General features: G+C 50.9%; 1 protein-coding gene across 2 annotated transcripts in view; it reads right to left on the bottom strand.

Moving 5' to 3' along the window:
- RB1CC1 (RB1 inducible coiled-coil 1) overlaps positions 1-18,892 on the bottom strand; it is a 261,745-nt gene that overhangs the window by 93,714 nt on the left and 149,139 nt on the right. The gene's annotated exons all lie outside the window — the stretch shown is intronic.

Here is an 18,892-nt window from a genome sequence, read left to right as displayed (position 1 = left end):
AGAGAGGTTAACAGCATAAAACAGCCGTAATGTTAGTAAAGCTTTCTAGAACACTATTGTCACCCCTTACAATTATATTCAGAAAGCATTCACAGATCATAATCAAGTTTAAAGGGAACCGGTCAGGTCCCCCATGCCTTCCTAACCACCAGCATGTGTGTGTCCATATATAAATTCCCTGTACATACCATGTGTGTTCAAAAAAATTATTTTGAAATTGCATTTTCAATAAACAAATAAGTTTCAGACTAGTCGAGGCGGCATTGGTTTTCCCAGACTAGTTGTCCCACTCACGATGTTATCGCATCCCTTTGGATGTGATAACATGATTTGCAAAAGCCATCATCACCGTCTCTTTGGAAATCCAGCTTTCTTTCCTTAATGTTGTGTTCCGGTATATGTTCTCCCACTTCAGAAGCGCAGTGCGCATGTTCAAAAGTAGCGAAGAAGCCAGACGTCAGACGAACAGAGTTTAGGCCGGGGCCACACGGGGATCTACTGCGATCCTCGCATAACACTCAGCAGAGCAGGAACAGAGTATCATGCAAGTGTCACTGCGACTGAGGTCCGATCATGCGAGCAGACCTCAACTGCGGTGGGCGGGCTGGCACTGAAGGAGGGCGGTGTCTGCGCTCCGGAGGTGAGGGAGGGATTTATCTCCCTCTCTCCTCTATAGCCGGCTATTGCCATTCTCGCCCTGCACCCGCGGTACCCCGATGTACCGCGAGTGCAGTGCGATTTTTCTCTCGCCCTATAGATTTGAATGGGTGCAAGAGAAACAAGGATCGCATTAAAGTCGCAGCATGCTGCAATTGTTTTCTCGGTCCGATTACAGCTGAGAAAATAATCGCTCATGGGTGCTGGCACATAGGCTAATATTGGTCAGAGTTGAATGCGATGTTTTATCGCATTCCACTCGCACCAATTTTCATGCTGTGTGTTTTAGGCCTTAGAGCTATGTTTCGGTGAGTCAGCAGCTAATGATCGGCTCTTCTGTGGACGTAAGGCTTCTTGTTTGTTCCTGAACATGCGCAGTGCGCCTCTGAAGCAGGGAAGCGTACACCTGACTTCAGAGGCATACTGACTTGTATGAATGTCTCACGCATGCACAAGATTTGTAGAGAAAGCGATAACACAGACGCTTGCAAATCATTTTATCACAACCACTGGAGCTTGATACCGTGAGAAGGATGACTAGCCTGGCGAAACCAACGCCCCTTCGACTAGTTATTTATATTAAAAACGGAATTAAAAATAGTTTTTTTTTTTTTTTTTACACGTGTGGTAATGAGTTATACAGTAGAAAGGGCCTGTTAGGCATTTATAAATTAATACACACATGCAGGTGGTTAGAACATGGGGGACCTGACAGGTTCCCATTACTCACAGCCTGAAATCTCCTGACACACACTGCTATTACTAAAAAAGTATTTCCAATTCTAAGCGTATAAGCGTAAATTCACACAGATTTTTTTAAGACAGTTTTTGGACTTCCACTTCAAAATCCATACAACAAAACCCAATATAATTCAAATCAACTGTAACAAGCTTCCCATTCATTGAATCAGCTAGAGATAAGGAAACAAAAGGCGCAAATAGGGTCTTACCCGGCAATAACCGTTTGGAAAGTAAAGATGAAACACTCGCCTGATGAGGTTGTGCCAGTCACAACCCCTTGTAAAGCATGTGAGTGTCAGCGTGGTTCCAAGCAGTGGCCCCGTGATGATCGTGGTAAAAAGATTTTTTATATATGTATATACATATATGAGAAACGGGTTTGTGCCGCGCTAAAGAAAGAAGGGAATTTTGTTTACTTACCGTAAATTCCTTTTCTTCTAGCTCTAATTGGGAGACCCAGACAATTGGGTGTATAGGCTATGCCTCCGGAGGCCGCACAAAGTATTACACTTAAAAGTGTTAAGCCCCTCCCCTTCTGCCTATACACCCCCCGTGCTCCCACGGGCTCCTCAGTTTTGGTGCAAAAGCAAGAAGGAGGAAAAGATTATAAACTGGTGTAAAGTAGATTCAATCCGAAGGAATATCGGAGAACTGAAACCAAACAACATGAACAACATGTGTACACAAAAAAACAGGGGCGGGTGCTGGGTCTCCCAATTAGAGCTAGAAGAAAAGGAATTTACGGTAAGTAAACAAAATTCCCTTCTTCTTTGTCGCTCTATTGGGAGACCCAGACAATTGGGATGTCCAAAAAGCAATCCCTGGGTGGGTAAAATAATACCTCGTAATAGAGCCGTAAAACGGCCTCTTCCTACAGGTGGGCAACCGCCGCCTGAAGGACTCATCTACATAGGCTGGCATCCGCCGAAGCATAGGTATGCACCGGATAGTGTTTCGTGAAAGTGTGCAGGCTCGACCAGGTAGCCGCCTGACACACCTGCTGACCCGTAGCCCTGGTGCCTCAAAGCCCAGGACGCGCCCCCGGCTCTGGTAGAATGGGCCTAGAGCCCTGAGGGAACCGGCAGCCCGGTAAGCTTCGAGAATTGGTTCCTTGATCCACCGGGCCAGGGTTGATTTGGAAGCCTGTGACCCTTTCGCTGGCCAGCGACAAGGACAAAGAGTGCATCCGAGCGGCGCAGGGGCGCCGTACGAGAAATGTAGAGCCTGAGTGCTCTCACCAGATCTAACCAGTGCAAATCCTTTTCACATTGGTGAACTGGATGATGACAAAAAGAGGGTAAGGAGATATCCTGATTGAGATGAAAGGGGGGTACCACCCTTGGGAGAAATTCCAGAACCGGACGCAGAACCACCTTGTCCTGGTGAACACCAGGAAAGGGGCTTTGCACGACAACATTGCTAGCTCAGACACTCTCCGAAGTGAAGTGACTGCTACTAGGAAAATCACTTTCTGCGAAAGGCGTGAGAAAGAAATATCCCTTATTGGATCGAATGGTGGTTTCTGAAGAACCCATCAGCACCCGTTCAGATCCCAGGGTTCTAACGGCCGCTTGCAAGGATGAACGATGTGACAACCCCCTGCAGGAACGTGCGTACCTGTGGAAGTCTGGCTAGGCGCTACTGGAAAAAACACAGAGAGCGCTGAGACTTGTCCTTAAGGGAGCCGAGCGACAAACCCTTTTCCAGTCCAGGATTGAAGGAAGGACAGAAAAATGGGCAAGGCAAAAGGCCAGGGAGAAAACACCCGAGCAGAGCAACCACGACAGGAAAATTTTTCCACGTCCTGTGGTAGATCTTGGCGGACTGTTGGTTTCCTAACCTGTCTCATAGTGGCAATGACCTCTTGAGATAATCCTGAAGACGCTAGATCTAGGACTCAATGGCCACAGTGTCAGGTTGAGGGCCGCAGAATTCAAATGGAAAAACGGCCCTTGAGACAGCAAGTCTGGTCGGACTGGTAGTGCCCACGTTTGGCCTACCGTGAGATGCCACAGATCCGGGTACCACGACCTCCTCGGCCAGTCTGGAGTGACGAGGATGGCGCGGCGGCAGTCGGCCCTGATCGTGCGTAACACTCTGGGCAACAGTGCCAGCGGAGGAAACACATAAGGGAGTTGAAACTGCGACCAATTCCGAACTAAGGCGTCTGCCGCCATAGCTCTGTGATCGTGAGAGCGTGCCATGAATGCCGTGACCTTGTTGTTGTGCCGGGACGCCATTAGGTCGACGTCCGGCCTCCCTCAGCGGCAACAGATCTCCTGAAACACGCCCGGGTGAAGAGACCATTCCCCTGCGTCCATGCCCTGGCGACTGAGAAAAGTCTGCTTCCCAGTTTTCGACGCCCGGGATGTGAACTGCGGAGATGGTGGAGGCCGTGGCTTCCACCCACATCAAAATCCGCCGGACTTCCTGGAAGGCTTGCCGACTGCGTGTTCCGCCTTGGTGGTTGATGTAAGCCACCACTGTGGAGTTGTCCGACTGAATTCGGATCTGCTTGCCTTCCAGCCACTGCTGGAACACTTTTTTAGGGCAAGATACACTGCCCTGATCTTCAGAACATTGATCTGAAGCGAGGACTCTTGCTGAGTCCACATACCCTGAGCCCTGTGGTGGAGAAAGACTGCTCCCCACCCTGACAGACTCGCGTCCGTCGTGACCACCTCCCAGGATGGGGGTAGGAAGGATTTCCCATGCGATAATGAAGTGGGAAGAAAGCCACCCCCTAAGGGAAGCTTTGGTTGCCTGAGAGAGGGAGACGTTCCTGTCGAGGGACGTCGGTTTCCTGTCCTATTTGCGTAGGATGTCCCAATGAAGAGGACGCAGGTGAAACTGCGCGAAAGGAACTGCCTCCATTGCTGCCACCATCTTCCCCAGGAAGTGCATGAGGCCCTTCAAGGGGTGTGCTTGACCTTGAAGGAGAGATTGCACCCCTTTCTGTAGTGAACGCTTGTTGATCAGCGGAAGCTTCACTATCGCCGATAGGGTATGAAACTCCATGCCAAGATATGTCAGCGATTGGGCTGGTGTCAGATTTGACTTTGGAAAATTGATGATCCACCCGAAACTCTGGAGAGCCCCCAGAGAAGCGTCGGGGCTGTGTTGGCATGCCTCTTGAGAGGGTGCCTTGATCAGCAGATCGTCCAAGTAAGGGATCACCGAGTGACCCTGAGAGTGGAGGACCGCAACTACTGTAGCCCTGACCTTGGTGAAAACCCGTGGGGCTGTAGCCAGGCCGAACTGCAGTGCCACGAACTGCAGGTGTTCGTCTCCTATGGTGAAGCGCAAGAAGCGTTGGTGCTCTGGAGCCACCGGTACGTGGAGAAAAGCATCTTTGATATCGATCGATGCAAGGAAATCTTCTGGGGACATTGAGTCGATGACGAAGCGGAGGGTTTCCATCCGGAACCGTCTTGTCTATACGTGTTTGTTGAGCAGTTACGGGTCCAGGACAGGACGGAAAGACCCGTCCTTCTTTGTAACCACAAACAGGTTGGAGAAAAACCCGTGACCCTGTTGCTGAAGAGGAACAGGGACCACCACTCCTTCTGCCCTCAGGGTGCCCAGCGCCTGCAGAAGAGCCTCGGCTCGCTCGGGAGGCGGGGATAACCTGAAGAATCGAGTCTGGGGACGAGAGGCGAACTCTAACTTGTAACCGTGAGACAGAATGTCTCTCGCCCAACGGTCTTTTACCCTTGGCAGCCAGGAGTCGCAAAGGCGGGAAAGCCTGCCACCAACCGAGGATGCGGATTGAGGAGACCGAAAGCCATCAAGAAGCCGCTTTGGTAGCGGCACCTCCGGTGGTCTTTTTGACTTAGACCGCCATGAATCGGAGAGCCCTTGATCTATTCAGAGGCCTTTTGGTCGAGGAGAATTGGGACCTGCCCGCGCCCCGAAAGAACCGAAACCTCGACTGCCCCATCCTCTGTTGGGGTATGTTCGGTTTGGGCTGGGGTAAGGATGTATCCTTTCCCTTGTATTGTTTGATGATTTCATCCAAACGTTCGCCAAACAGTCGGTCGCCAGAAATTGGTAAACTGGTTAAACGCTTTTTTGGAAGCAGAATCTGCCTTCCAGTTCCGTAGCCACAAGGCCCTGCAGAGTACCACCGAATTGGCGGAAGCAACCGCCATACGGCTCGCAGAGTCCAGGACAGCATTAATAGCGTAAGACGCAAATGCCGACGTCTGTGTGGCTGCGTCAATTTGCGCTTGACCTGCTGAGATAGCTTGTAGCACCCATACGGCTGCAAATGCTGGTGCAAAAGAAGCGCTGATAGCTTCATAGATGGATTTCAACCAGAGCTCCATCTGCCTGTGAGTGGCATCTTTGATTGATAGACGCTATAAGATCGTTCACTATGGCGTCCCCGTCAGGCGTATCAAGATTGAGAGCGGCCTCAGGATCAGAATCCTGATCAGCTGTCTCCGCTTCATCATCCAGGGATTCCCCCCGCTGAGACCCTGACCAATATGAAGATGTCGAGGGAATTTCCCAGCGAGCTCGCTTAGACGGTCAGGGGCTGGGGTCTGTATCAGAGACCTCACTCTGGGATCTATGAGACACCCCGGGGAGACCTCTGGTCCAACTGAGGTGGGCCAGGGAGCAATGATTCAACAGTGCCCCTGTGCTGAGATACCGGTCTGGATTGCTCAGTGGATCCTGCCGGCAGAGGGGTCGTACATGCGGCGCAGGCAGCATAGTAAGCCTGTGGTTTGGCGCTCCTGCCTTTTATGGGCGCCATGCTGTTGACTTCCCTGAGCAACACAATATATATACAGAATCAACTGTGCACCATACAGTGTAAAGCATATCTTATAAACATATGATTTAAAATTACACTCCTGCACAAATGTGGCTAGCACCACAGATGCTGCATACCCCCCGCATAAAGCGGTTGTGAGGCCACCAGGGTCCCTGACTGGGTCTGTGAGAATTTGTCCCCCTCTGCAGCATTCAAGGAGCTGACAGGAATGGCTGCCGGCTTCTGAGGAGAGGACAGTGAGGGGGGTGGAGTATGCAAAGCATGCTCCAGCCCTCAGTGCTGCTCATCCTGTGCAGCGTCCCGCCCTTCCCCTGCTTGTCAGGGCTGTGGGCGGGAGGAAGAAAGACTAGGCCGCAAAAGCCGGGGACTCGAGTAATAAACGCGGCCGCCGTAAAAGCGCGGCCGCGCGGAAGTCCCCGGCGCACTATAAGTCCCAGCCGCGCCTCAGTGTCAAAACATGGCGGCGGCGGTCAGCGCGGTAGTCTCCCTACATAAACACACTCAGCGATGCTGAGTGTGTAATGGCACGGCTGCCGGCGTCCTGAGAGAGGAGGAAGCCGTGGGCGTGACCCTTAGAAAGTGCGGGAACTGGTGCCTCACAGTGCAGTGAGGGGAGTGGAGTATGCAAAGCATGCTCCAGCCCTCACTGCAGCTCGTCTGTAAAGCGTCCCGCCCTTCCCCTGCCTGTCAGGGCTGTGGGCGGGAGGAGGAAACACTAGGCCGTACAAGCCGGGGACTGAAGTAATAAGCGCGGCTGCCATAAAAGCGCGGCCGCGCGGAAGTCCCCGGCGCACTACAAGTCCCAGCCGCGCCTCAGTGTTAAAAACATGGCGGCAGCGGTAGTGCGGTAGTCCCCCTACATAAACACACTCAGCGACGCTGAGTGTGTAATGGCACATTAACCCGGTCAGCGCCGCGGTCCCCGGTGCACTAGCACACCCAGCAATGCTGGAGTGTTGCTGTGCGCGGTCCCCACAGGGACACAGAGTACCTTCAAGTAGCAGGGCCATGTCCCTGAACGATACTCAGCTCCTATCCAGCAGAGTCTTAGGAGCTGTGGATGGAGCACGGTCTCAGTGCCTGGAGACCGGTAAGATCCCACTTCACCCAGAGCCCTGAGGGGGATGGGGAAGGAAAACAGCATGTGGGCTCCAGCCTCCGTACCCGCAATGGATACCTCAACCTTAACAACACCGCCGACAAGAGTGGGGTGAGAAGGGAGCATGCTGGGGGCCCTATATGGACCCACTTTTCTTCCATCCGACATAGTCAGCAGCTGCTGCTGACCCATCTATGGAGCTGTGCGTGCGTGTCTGCCTCCTTCGCACAAAGCAAAAAACTGAGGAGCCCGTGGGATCACGGGGGGTGTATAGGCAGAAGGGGAGGGGCTTAACACTTTTAAGTGTAATACTTTGTGCGGCCTCCGGAGGCATAGCCTATACACCCAATTGTCTGGGTCTCCCAATAGAGCGACAAAGAAACACTATTTCCAGGGTATTAACTTTAGATCTCTTTTTTATTACAGTTCCAACGCGTTTCAGAGACATAAACCGTCTCCTTCTTCAGGGAAAAGAGAAAATGTCACTTTCAATGTCATTTTCTCTTTCCCTGAAGAAGGAGACGGTTTATGTCTCTGAAACGCGTTGGAACTGTAATAAAAAAAGAGATCTAAAGTTAATACCCTGGAAATAGTGTTTCTTTAGCGAGGCACAATATTCATTGAATCAGAAAATTAGTGAGGCAGTGAGAAGGGCCAAAGCAGGAGCCGGAGACCCTACTCACAGTCCCACCACCATGCAGCTAAAGAAGGGAATTTTGTTACTTACCGTAAATTCCTTTTCTTCTAGCTCTTATTGGGAGACCCAGACGATTGGGGTATAGCTACTGCCCTCTGGAGGCCACACAAAGCACTACATCAAAAGTGCAAGGCCCCTCCCCCTCTGGCTATACCCCCCCCGTGGTATCACTGGTTCTCCAGTTTTAGTGCCCAAGCAAGAAGGAGGAAGCCAATAACTGGTTTAAACAAATTAACCTCCGAATAACAACGGAGAACTGAAAAACCGTTCAACATGAACAACATGTGTACCCGCAAACAACAAAAAAACATCCCGAAGGACAACAGGGCGGGTGCTGGGTCTCCCAATAAGAGCTAGAAGAAAAGAATTTACGGTAAGTAACAAAATTCCCTTCTTCTTCAGCGCTCTATTGGGAGACCCAGACGATTGGGACGTCCAAAAGCTGTCCCTGGGTGGTAAAGAAATACCTCATGTTAGAGCTGCAAAACAGCCCTCCCCTACGGGGGTGTCACTGCCGCCTGCAGGACTCTTCTACCTAAGCTGGCATCCGCCGAAGCATAGGTATGCACCTGATAATGCTTGGTGAAAGTGTGCAGACTGGACCAGGTAGCTGCCTGGCACACCTGTTGAGCCGAAGCCTGGTGACGTAATGCCCAGGACGCACCCACGGCTCTGGTTGAGTGGGCTTTAAGCCCTGAAGGAACCGGAAGCCCGCAGAACGGTAGGCCTCTAGAATTGGTTCTTTGATCCATCGAGCCAGGGTGTCTTTAGAAGCCTGCAACCCCTTGCGCGGACCAGCGACAAGGACAAAAAAGTGCATCGGCCCGGCGCATGGGCGCCGTGCGGGAAATGTAGATTCTGAGTGCTCTCACCAAATCTAGCAAACGTAAATCATTCTCATACCGGTGAACCGGATGAGTGCAAAAAGACGGTAAGGAGATATCCTGATTAAGATGAAACGAGGATACGACCTTAGGGAGAAACTCCGGAATGGGGCGCAGCACTACCTTGTCCTGGTGAAACACCAGGAAGGGAGCCTTGGATGACAGAGCTGCCAGCTCAGACACTCGCCGAAGCGATGTGATCGCAACGAGAAACGCCACCCTTCTGTGACAGGCGAGAAAAAGAAACTTCCTTCAGAGTCTCGAAAGGCGGCTTCTGGAGAGCAACTAGAACCCTGTTCAGATCCCATGGATCTAACGGCCGCTTGTACGGGGGTACGATATGACAAACCCCCTGCGGGAACGTGCACACCTTAGAAAGACGTGCTAGCCGCTTCTGGAAAAAACACGGATAGTGCTGAGACTTGCCCTTTGAGGGAGTCGAGCGACGAGCCCTTTTCTGACTCCTATTGTAGGAAGGAAAGAAAAGTAGGCAATGCAAATGGCCAGGGAGACACTCCCTGAGTAGAGCACCAGAATAAGAAAATCTTCCACGTTCTGTGGTATATCTTAGCAGACGTGGGCTTCCTAGCCAGTCTCATGGTGGCAACGACCCCTTGGGATAATCCTGAAGACGCTAGGATCCAGGACACAAAAGCCACCCAGTCAGGTTCAGGGCCGCAGAAGTCCGATGGAGAAAACGGCCCTTGGGACAGTAAGTCTGGTCGGTCTGGTAGTGACCCACGGTCGGCCGACCGTGAGATGCCACAGATCCGGGTACCACGATCTCCTCGGCCCAGTCTGGTGCGACGAGTATGACTCGGCTGCAATCGGATCTGATTTTGCGCAGTACTCTGGGCAAGAGTGCCAGAGGTGGAAACACATATGTGAGCCGGAACTGCGACCAATCTTGCACTAAGGCGTCTGCCGCCAGAGCTCTGTGATCGCGCGATCGTGCCATAAATGCCCGGGACCTTGTTGGTGTGCCGAGACGCCATTAGGTCGACCGTCCGGCACCCCCCAGCGGCAACAGATTTCCTGAAACACGTCCGAGTGAAGGGACCATTCCCCCGCGTCCATACCCTGGCGACTGAGGAAGTCTGCTTCCCAGTTTTCCTACGCCCGGGATGTGAACTGCGGATATGGTGGATGCTGTGTCCTCCACCCACATGAGGATTCGCCGGACTTCCTGGAAGGCTTGCTGACTGCGCGCCCCTTCTTGGTGGTTGATGTATGCCACCGCTGTGGAGATGTCCGACTGGATTCGGATCTGCTCTCTTTCTAGCCACTTCTAGAAGGCTAATAGGGTAAGATACCCTGCCCCGATTTGAACATCGATCTGAAGGGTGGACTCCTGCTGAGTCCACGTCCCCTGAGCCATGTGGCGGAGACAAACTGCTCCCCACCCTGACAGACTCGTATCTGTCGTGACCAGTGCCCAGGATGGGGGCTATGGCCACTATAGCAGAGAGTCCTCGGCCGTCTGGGAAAGGGAGACTTCCCTGTCCAGGGAGGTGACTGCCCGTCCCATTGGCGGAGAATGTCCCATTGCGTTGGCGCAGATGAAACTGCGCAAAGAGAACTGCCTCGATGGCTGCCACCATCTCCTTAGGAAGTGCATGAGGCGCCTTAAGGGTGCGACTGGCCTTGAAGGAGAGACTGCACCTCTGTCTGCAGTGAACGCTGGCTTGTTCAGCGGAAGCTTCACTATTGCTGATAGAGTATGAAACTCCATGCCGAGATACGTTAGTGATTGAGTCGGAGACAGATTTGACCTTGCCAAATTGATGATCCACCCGAAAGTCTGGAGAGTCTCCAGCGTAACATTCAGGCTGCATTGGCATGCCTCGAGGGAGGGTGCTTTGACGAGTAGATCGTCCAAGTATGGGATCACCGGGTGTCCCTGAAAGTGCAAGACTGCTACCACTGCTGCCAGGACCTTGGTGAACACCCGTGGGGCTGTCGCCAGACTGAATGGCAGAGCTACGAACTGAAGATGTTCGTCTCCTATCACAAAACGTAGAAAAACGTTGGTGCTCCGTAGCAATTGGCACGTGGAGATAGGCATCTTTGATGTCTGTTGAGGCAAGGAAGTCTCCTCGAGACATTGAGGTAATGACGGATCGGAGGGATCCCATCCGGAACCGCCTGGAGTTCGCATGCTCGTTGAGCAGTGTCAGGACCAGAACGGGACGGAAGGAACCGTCCTTTTTTGGAGCCACAAAGAGATTGGAGTACAAACCCTCGCCCTCGTTCCTGAGGGGGGACAGGGATCACCACTCCTTCTGCTCTTAGAGCATCCACCGCCTGCAGCAGGGAAATGGAGTCGGAGGACGAGATTAGAACACTGTCCTGTGCACGTGAGCACAATGTTCGCCACCCACCGGTCTGTGACCTGTGGCAGCTAAATGTCGCCAAAGGCGGGGGGTTCTGCCATCAACCGCGGATGCGGAGAGAGAGAGAGAACTGAGAGTCCTGAGGAGACCGCCTTGTAGCGGTTCCTCCGACTGCCTTCCTTGGGCGTGATTGAGCCCGGCCGGAATCTGAGCCCGTCTGAGGTTTAGTAGCCCTTTTGCCCGAGGACAATTGGGACCTACCGGAGCTTGGGAAGGACCGAAACCTCGACTGTACTTTTAGGACAGTATTAACAGGGTAAGTCGCAGTGCAGACATTGCGGGTTACGGACGCCTCTGCGGTACAGATGTCCCTGTGCTCAAGGCCAGCTGCGCAAGAACAGCTGAAAAGGTTATGTTGCCTATACGGCTGTGGATGCCGAAGCAACCGACACGCCGATAGCTTCCTAGACAGATTTCAACCAGAGTCCATCTGTCTGTGACTGGCGTCTTTAAGTGAAGCCCCATCTCCAGTGCAACTATGTCTCTAGACGCAAGCCTGGAGATTGGAGAATCCACCTTTGGACCCTGGGTCCAGCACTGACCGCGTCAGGGGAAAAGGGCTAACGTGTATCCTAAAAACGTTTGGAGAAGACGCTTATCTGGTAAGCGTGGTGTTCCTGGACTGCTTCTCTGAAGTCAGCGTGGCCAGAAAAATACTCAACATCTGTGTGAGATACTGAAAAGGGACTTCTCCTGTTCGTCTCCTATCTCCACTGGGGGAGCTGAGGGAGAAAGATCCAACCTTCCATTGATGGACGGTATAGGATCATTCCGTATGGCGTTACCACCCGGTGTATCCGGATCGATAACTATGTCAGAATCAAAGCCCTGAAGAGCTGCCTTTTGGTCCAGTAGATTGCCCATGGCCTGTCTGGACTGCAAGTCTCTATATTATGACTACTCCGTCCCTGTCCATGGACAGGGTTGACAGGTGGTTTCTTTGGCCACAACTAGTAGAGACCCAGGCAGACGAAGTGCTAGAGACCCCGGCACGTGCTACGGGGGAGCATGCACACAATGGGACGGTGTCATGAACAGCCTCCCATGTAGTAAAAACAGCACTGAAAATCTGTGTAGCTGTTTTGCCGCTGCCGACTAGCTATCTAGAATTATATAGCCAAGATTGGTGACCGTACAGTGCAATGTATAGCATACAGGCATAAAGTACAAATGACCACTGCAGCACAAGCAATACAAGCAGCATAGAAGCCTGTGCCCTGGCACCCCTGCTCCTATGCTGCTGTATACTAGTCATCTAGGGGAATATAGCCAAGAGTGACCCTACAGTGCAATGTATAGCATACAAGCACAAGTACAAATGAACACTGCAGCACATGCAATACAAGCAGCATAGAAGCCTGTGCCCTGGCACCCCAGCTCTTCTGCTGCTGTAGACAAGTCATCCAGGGGAATATAGCCCAGAAGAGTGACCATACAGTGCAATGTATAGCATACAAGCACAAGTACAAATGCACACTGCAGCCCATGCAATACAAGCAGCATAGAAAAAAACCTGTGCCCCAGCACCCTTGGTTTTCTGCTGCTGTAGTCTAGCCATTCCAGGAGAATATAGCTAAGACTAGCGACTGTACAGTGCAATGTATAACACATAAACACAAATGAACACCTCAGTCGTGCAATACAAGCAGCCTAGAAAGCCTGTGCCTTAGCACACCTGCTTTCCTGCTGCTAATGTGTCGCTCCCCAAGCGGGCATATAGCGACCTGTGCAGTTAAAAACAACACATGTACACACTGCAGTTATCTGTGGTCAGCACTATGTGTGCCGCTTACCGCCCGCCTATAAGCGGGTGTATGATCGCCACCGTCCTGCCTGGTTGCCGAAATCCGAGCTCGGACTTCAGTAATGGCTGCCGGCTTCTTCCCCAGCTCATGTGAGGAGGGGCGGGCCGTGGGCGTGCCCCCAAGGCAGAGCGGGAATCCGGCGCCCGACAGTGTGCAGTGAGAGGGCTGGAGCATGTAAAAAAGGCTCCAGCCCTCGGCGCTGCTGATTGCTCAGCGCCTGTCCCCTTCCCTGAGTGACAGGGAGGGGGCGGGAACGAAGCGGCACTAGGCCGCAGAAGCCGGGGACTGGATTTATAAGCGCCGCCGCCGTAAAAGCGCGGTCGGCGCCCAGTCCCCGGCGAACTACAAGTCCCAGCCGCGCCGCCGCTCCCGGAGCGTCCGGCGCGGTAGTTCCCAAAACACAAAGTCACTCAGCAAAGCTGCAGTGACTGTAACCCATTACTGTCCCCGGCGCACTAGCACACCCAGCAAGTCTGGAGTGTGCTGTGCCTGTGTGTACGGGGACACAGAGTACCTGTAATGGTGCAGGGCCATGTCCCTGAACGGTACTCCAGCTCCGAATCCAGCAGGTTCAAATGGGTCTGTGGATGGAGCCCGGCGTCAGAGCTTTGAGGCCGGCAGGATCCCACTTCCACAGAGCCCCTCAGGGGGATGTGGAAGGAAAACAGCATGTCAGGCTCCAGCCCTGTACCAGCAATAGGTACCTCAACCTTACAACACCATCCAGGGGTGAGAAGGGAGCATGCTGGGGACACTATATGTGTCCTCTTTTCTTCCATCCGAAATAGTCAGCAGCTACTGCTGACTAAAATCTGTGGAGCTATGCGTGGATGTCTGACCTCCTTCGCACACAAAGCTAAAACTGGAGAACCCGTGATACCACGGGGGGGGTATAGCCAGAGGGGGAGGGGCCTTGCACTTTTGATGTAGTGCTTTGTGTGGCCTCCAGAGGGCAGTAGCTATACCCCAATCGTCTGGGTCTCCCAATAGAGCGCTGAAGAAAGCCCATTACTCCGAACCTTTTAATGCCAACTTACTTTAACATGTAAAATTCTGCTGATAGGTTCTCTATGGCCAGGGCCACATGGGGACTAATGCGATCCTCACATGACACTCGCCGTACGCTGGCAGCACAGCGGGAGCCGAGTGTCATGCGAGTGTCAATGCGACTGAGGTCCGATCATACGATCGGACCTCAGATGCGGGGGACAGGCCAGCGCTGAGGAGGGGCGGGCCGGCGCTGAGAAGGGGCGGGCCAGCGCTGAGAAGGGGCGGGAGAGATTTATCTCCCCCTCTCCTCCGTAGCCGGCTATTGCCATTCTTGCCCTGCACTTGCAGTACATCGGTGTACCGCGAGTGCAGTGCGATCTTTCTCTCGCCCCATAGACTTGAATAGGTGCGAGAGAAAGTCTCGCATTACAATCACAGCATGCTGCTATTGTTTTCTCGGTCCCATTGGGGCAGAGAAAATAATCGCTCATGTGTGCTCACACATAGGCTAATATTGGTCCGAGTGGAATGCAATGTTTTATCGCATCCCACTGGGTCCGATTTTCATGCCATGTGTCTTAAGCCTATGAAGGAGGAAAAAGACGGCAGTAAAGGGGGATCTCAAGAAGGCTCCCAGCTAAGCTGACAACCCAAAAATGCATCGCATAGGGGCTTGCCACTGCAGATGTTGATTGTATATATCCTGCAGGCAGATAGGTAATACAACCTAAAATCCTAAAGCCTATTATAATGATAAAGTAGCTGACATGTATCTGAATAAAAAAAAAAAAAAAAAAAAAAAAAAAAAGAAGGCGGCAAAGAAAACTTTCTAAATCACATACTCTTACACATTGCATTTTTTCCTGATGAAGGATTTAAATGAGCTTCCCGGGACGTTTTACACTGATTCCCTACATTTAGGATTGGTCATCAATATCGGATACGTGGGGTTGCAACACCAGGCACCCCCGCTGATCAGCTGTTCCCAGTGCTTGTGTCCAGTTGTGGAGCTGCACAGCATAGTACAGTAAACTGTATAATAGCCGTGGTTGAGTACATTCGACCAATATCGATTTGGAGCTTCTATAACTAAGCACTTCCGGCCACCACCAGCACCAGGAATAGGTCACCGTAGGGAGTGCCAGGTGTCGCACCCCCACAGATCAGATATTGTGGATAAATACAGGTCTAAATATAAGCAAAAATGTAAGTATCAGACAACCAGTGTGTAGCCTTAGCTTTTATGTTTTGGCCCCCTCTTTTATTCGGGTTTATCTGCCAGTACCGGTACAGGGCCAGCTCCTGAGCCCGCGTCATACATTGTGATCTCATGCGGATATAGGATATACTAATAATGTCCTACAGCTGAAAGGGGTTATAATAGCTAGCTTTCCACGGAGCTCCTGTAACTTTACAATGCATGCGTTGAATCCAAACAGAATTGGATTATTAATGAATACGGCTGAGAATGCAAAAGACGCATTACATATTATACAGCAGCGTAAAAATGCTCCTTGTAGCAATTCGGAAATACATTTTTAGCGAAGGAGTATGACTTACAGTAAATAAAATGTATTTCACAGAGGTATAATGTTAAAAAGGTTATACAGTGAAAATAAATTATCACCTATCCATAGATAAGGAAATGAAGTGCAATTTTCTAAAATTGAAAGAATAGTGATTACGGCACTAGCCAAAGAGTGTATACCAGACACGAGATGAATGCAATATCTGTATACATATATAGAGAAATCATGGAAAGCACATTATGTGTATAAACATGCTGAATGGAATAGTAACAGCACTTAAAAGAGATGATAATGCATACAAATAGATTTTAGCACATATTTATAAAGCATTGGCTAGATATCAAACAAAAATAAAATCAAATTAATAAAATATATAAGAATTATGAGTAGCAGACAGAAAGGTTCCTGTGTATGATGTCAGGTGTCACACAGAATGCTACGTGCACCATTTGCATCAGATACCAATGTGCGAATGCATTGTTAGCCCAATTGCAAAGGTAATAGATGTAAGTCCAATAAATGAGTGATTGCACTCGGTGGGTTAGATCAAACTGCAGTTTTGGAATAGACCCCCCTATATGACCTGCAATATAGAAAGTAAAACTAGCCTGTGGGAATCCCCGTGGAAGTCCCACAAGCAATGCTTCCGGCCTCAGTGTCTCTGGGTCCCTCTGGGTGTCTCTGTAGCACCTCCTCTACCGTAGACAACTATGGACTACATCACCCGACTCCATAAGCCAGATACAGACGGCTTCAACTGGGTCTGCCACCACTGAGAGACTAATACTCTGTGGCTATTTTTACTCCCCATATCGCAGGTCACGTAGGGGGGTCTACTCCAGAACTGGACTTTGTTCTAGCCCATAGAGTGCAATCACTCATTTACTGGACTTACATCTATTACCTTTGCACTTGGACTAGAATTGCATTCGCACATTGCTATCTGATGCAATTGGTGCACATAGTATTCTATGTAGCATCTTACAACCTACAGAGGAACCTTTCTGTCTGCTACTCATTGTTTCTACACATTTTATTATAAATTTGATTCTATTGTTGTGTTTTATATCTAGAAGATGCATTGTAAATATGTGCTAAAATCTATTTGTATGCATCACCATCACTTTTAAATGCTGTTACTAGTCCATTCAGCATGTTTATACACAATGTGCTTTCCATGATTGCTCTATATACGTATACTGATACCCCATTCATCTCCAGTCTGGTATATACTCTTTGGGTAGCGCAGTTATCACTCTTCATTCTGTATTAGTCCCTCACACCAGTGGGATATCACACAAAGCCTACTGGATTACTTGCAGCACAACCCACAGTTCTGGGCACAGTCTGCACAGTGCCGTATAGTTGGCCACAGCCAGCTTGAGTATATATTTTAAACTTTTAATTTTCTTATACATGCTGACATCTGATTAGCCGTCCTTCACTACAACTTCAAGCATGTGACATTGGTGAAAGGTAACAATAAAGGCCTCCAACACAGACTAAGGTCAGGTAAGCCTATTGTTATTAACAGGTGCGACAGATGGTATAATGTGTATGGGGGCGGCTGACATGATCCAGAGATGGCAATCATGCATAACCGATTTCGGACTGCTGATCTCATTGTTCTCCTGGAGATAAGACGCTGGCCGACGTGTCATCTCATGGCTTTCTCATAGAGATCACTCAGCCGAGTGAGTGCTTCTGTATATGGGAGAGTCGGCTGAGATGGCTATGGGTTGAACAATCAGCCAAAGCCTTTTCCGGCCGGCAGCCATCTAATGAGGCCTACGTCAAGAAATCTAAAAGATACCGTATTTTTCGGACCATAAGACGCACTTTTTTCCCCCAAATGTTGGGGTAAAGTGGGGGGTGCGTCTTATGGTCTGACTATAGGGCTGCGGCCGGGAATGTGGGTGCTGCGGTGGAGCGGGCCATTGGGGGCACGAGCAGGCTGCAGCAGCGCCTGCCGTGACCACGTGGGCCCGCTCATTACATATGCACGCCCATCCTCCCGCCCATCATCTCTCAGCAAAACTGGCGCTGACAGGTGGGCGGGGTGATGGGCTCGCTGGGTGCGCGCATAATTAACAGCCGGACGTGATCACCCCTGGAAACTACAGCCTGGAGTGATCATGTGCGGCTGTATTCACTGCCCCCCGTGCATCATTATCAGCGCGGGGAGCAGTGAATCAGTACACTCACCCGTCACCGCTTGTGGAGCCGTCCCCCTGCAGCATCGCGCGATGTCTTCCAGTCTGTGTCGGTCAGCTGATCTGGACACTAGCAGCGCGCACAGCGATGACGCGCCGCTAGTGTGCACCAGCTCAGCTGACCGGCACAGACAAGAAGACATCGATTCGCGATGCTGCAGACAACGGTGACGGCTCCACACACGGTGACTGCTCCACACAGCGGCGCTGCAGCTGAGACAGAGATCAGTGCTTCAGGGAGTGAGGAAAGGTGAGTATAAACGTTTATTTTTTTTTCTGCGCCACAGGCCATATACCAGGATGGGGGTATATCATGAGCAGGATGGATGGGGGTATATCATCAGCTGGATGGATGGGGGTATATCATGAGCAGGATGGATGGGGGTATATCATGAGCAGGATGGATGGGGGTATATCATGAGCAGGATGGATGGGGGTATATCATGAGCAGGATGGATGGGGGTATATCATGAGCAGGATGGATGGGGGTATATCATGAGCAGGACGGATGGGGGTATATCATGAGCAGGATGGATGGGGGGTATATTATGAGCAGGATGGATGGGGGGTATATTATGAGCAGGATGGATGGGGGGTATATTATGAGCAGGATGGATGGGGGGTATATTATGAGCAGGATGGATGGGGGGTATATTATGAGCAGGATGGATGGGGGGTATATTATGAGCAGGATGGATGGAGGGTATATTATGAGCAGGATGGATGGGGGGTATATTATGAGCAGGATGGATGGAGGGTATATTATGAGCAGGATGGATGGGGGGTATATTATGAGCAGGATGGGGGTATATGAGCAGGATCATATACAAGGCAGGAGGATCCTTGCCAGAATGGGGTACCTTAGTAGAGAATTTGGGGACATTACCCCCATAACAGTGTCAGCAGCAGATCCTCGCCCCATAACAGTGTGTCATGACTACATTTTTTGGTTAAAATTTTATTTTCCTATTTTCCTCCTCTAAAACCAGGGTGCGTCTTATGGTCAGAAAAATATGGTACATAAACCTATGGAAGTAACTTGGGAGAAGAAAAATAGATATCCAGATAAGTAAAAAGGTTTACTTTAATCCTTTGACAACC

This window comes from Anomaloglossus baeobatrachus, chromosome 6, assembly GCF_048569485.1.
Source record: "Anomaloglossus baeobatrachus isolate aAnoBae1 chromosome 6, aAnoBae1.hap1, whole genome shotgun sequence".
Lineage (NCBI taxonomy): Eukaryota > Metazoa > Chordata > Amphibia > Anura > Aromobatidae > Anomaloglossus > Anomaloglossus baeobatrachus.
Note: the sequence above shows the minus strand (reverse complement) of the source record. Positions and strands in the feature narration are given on the sequence as shown.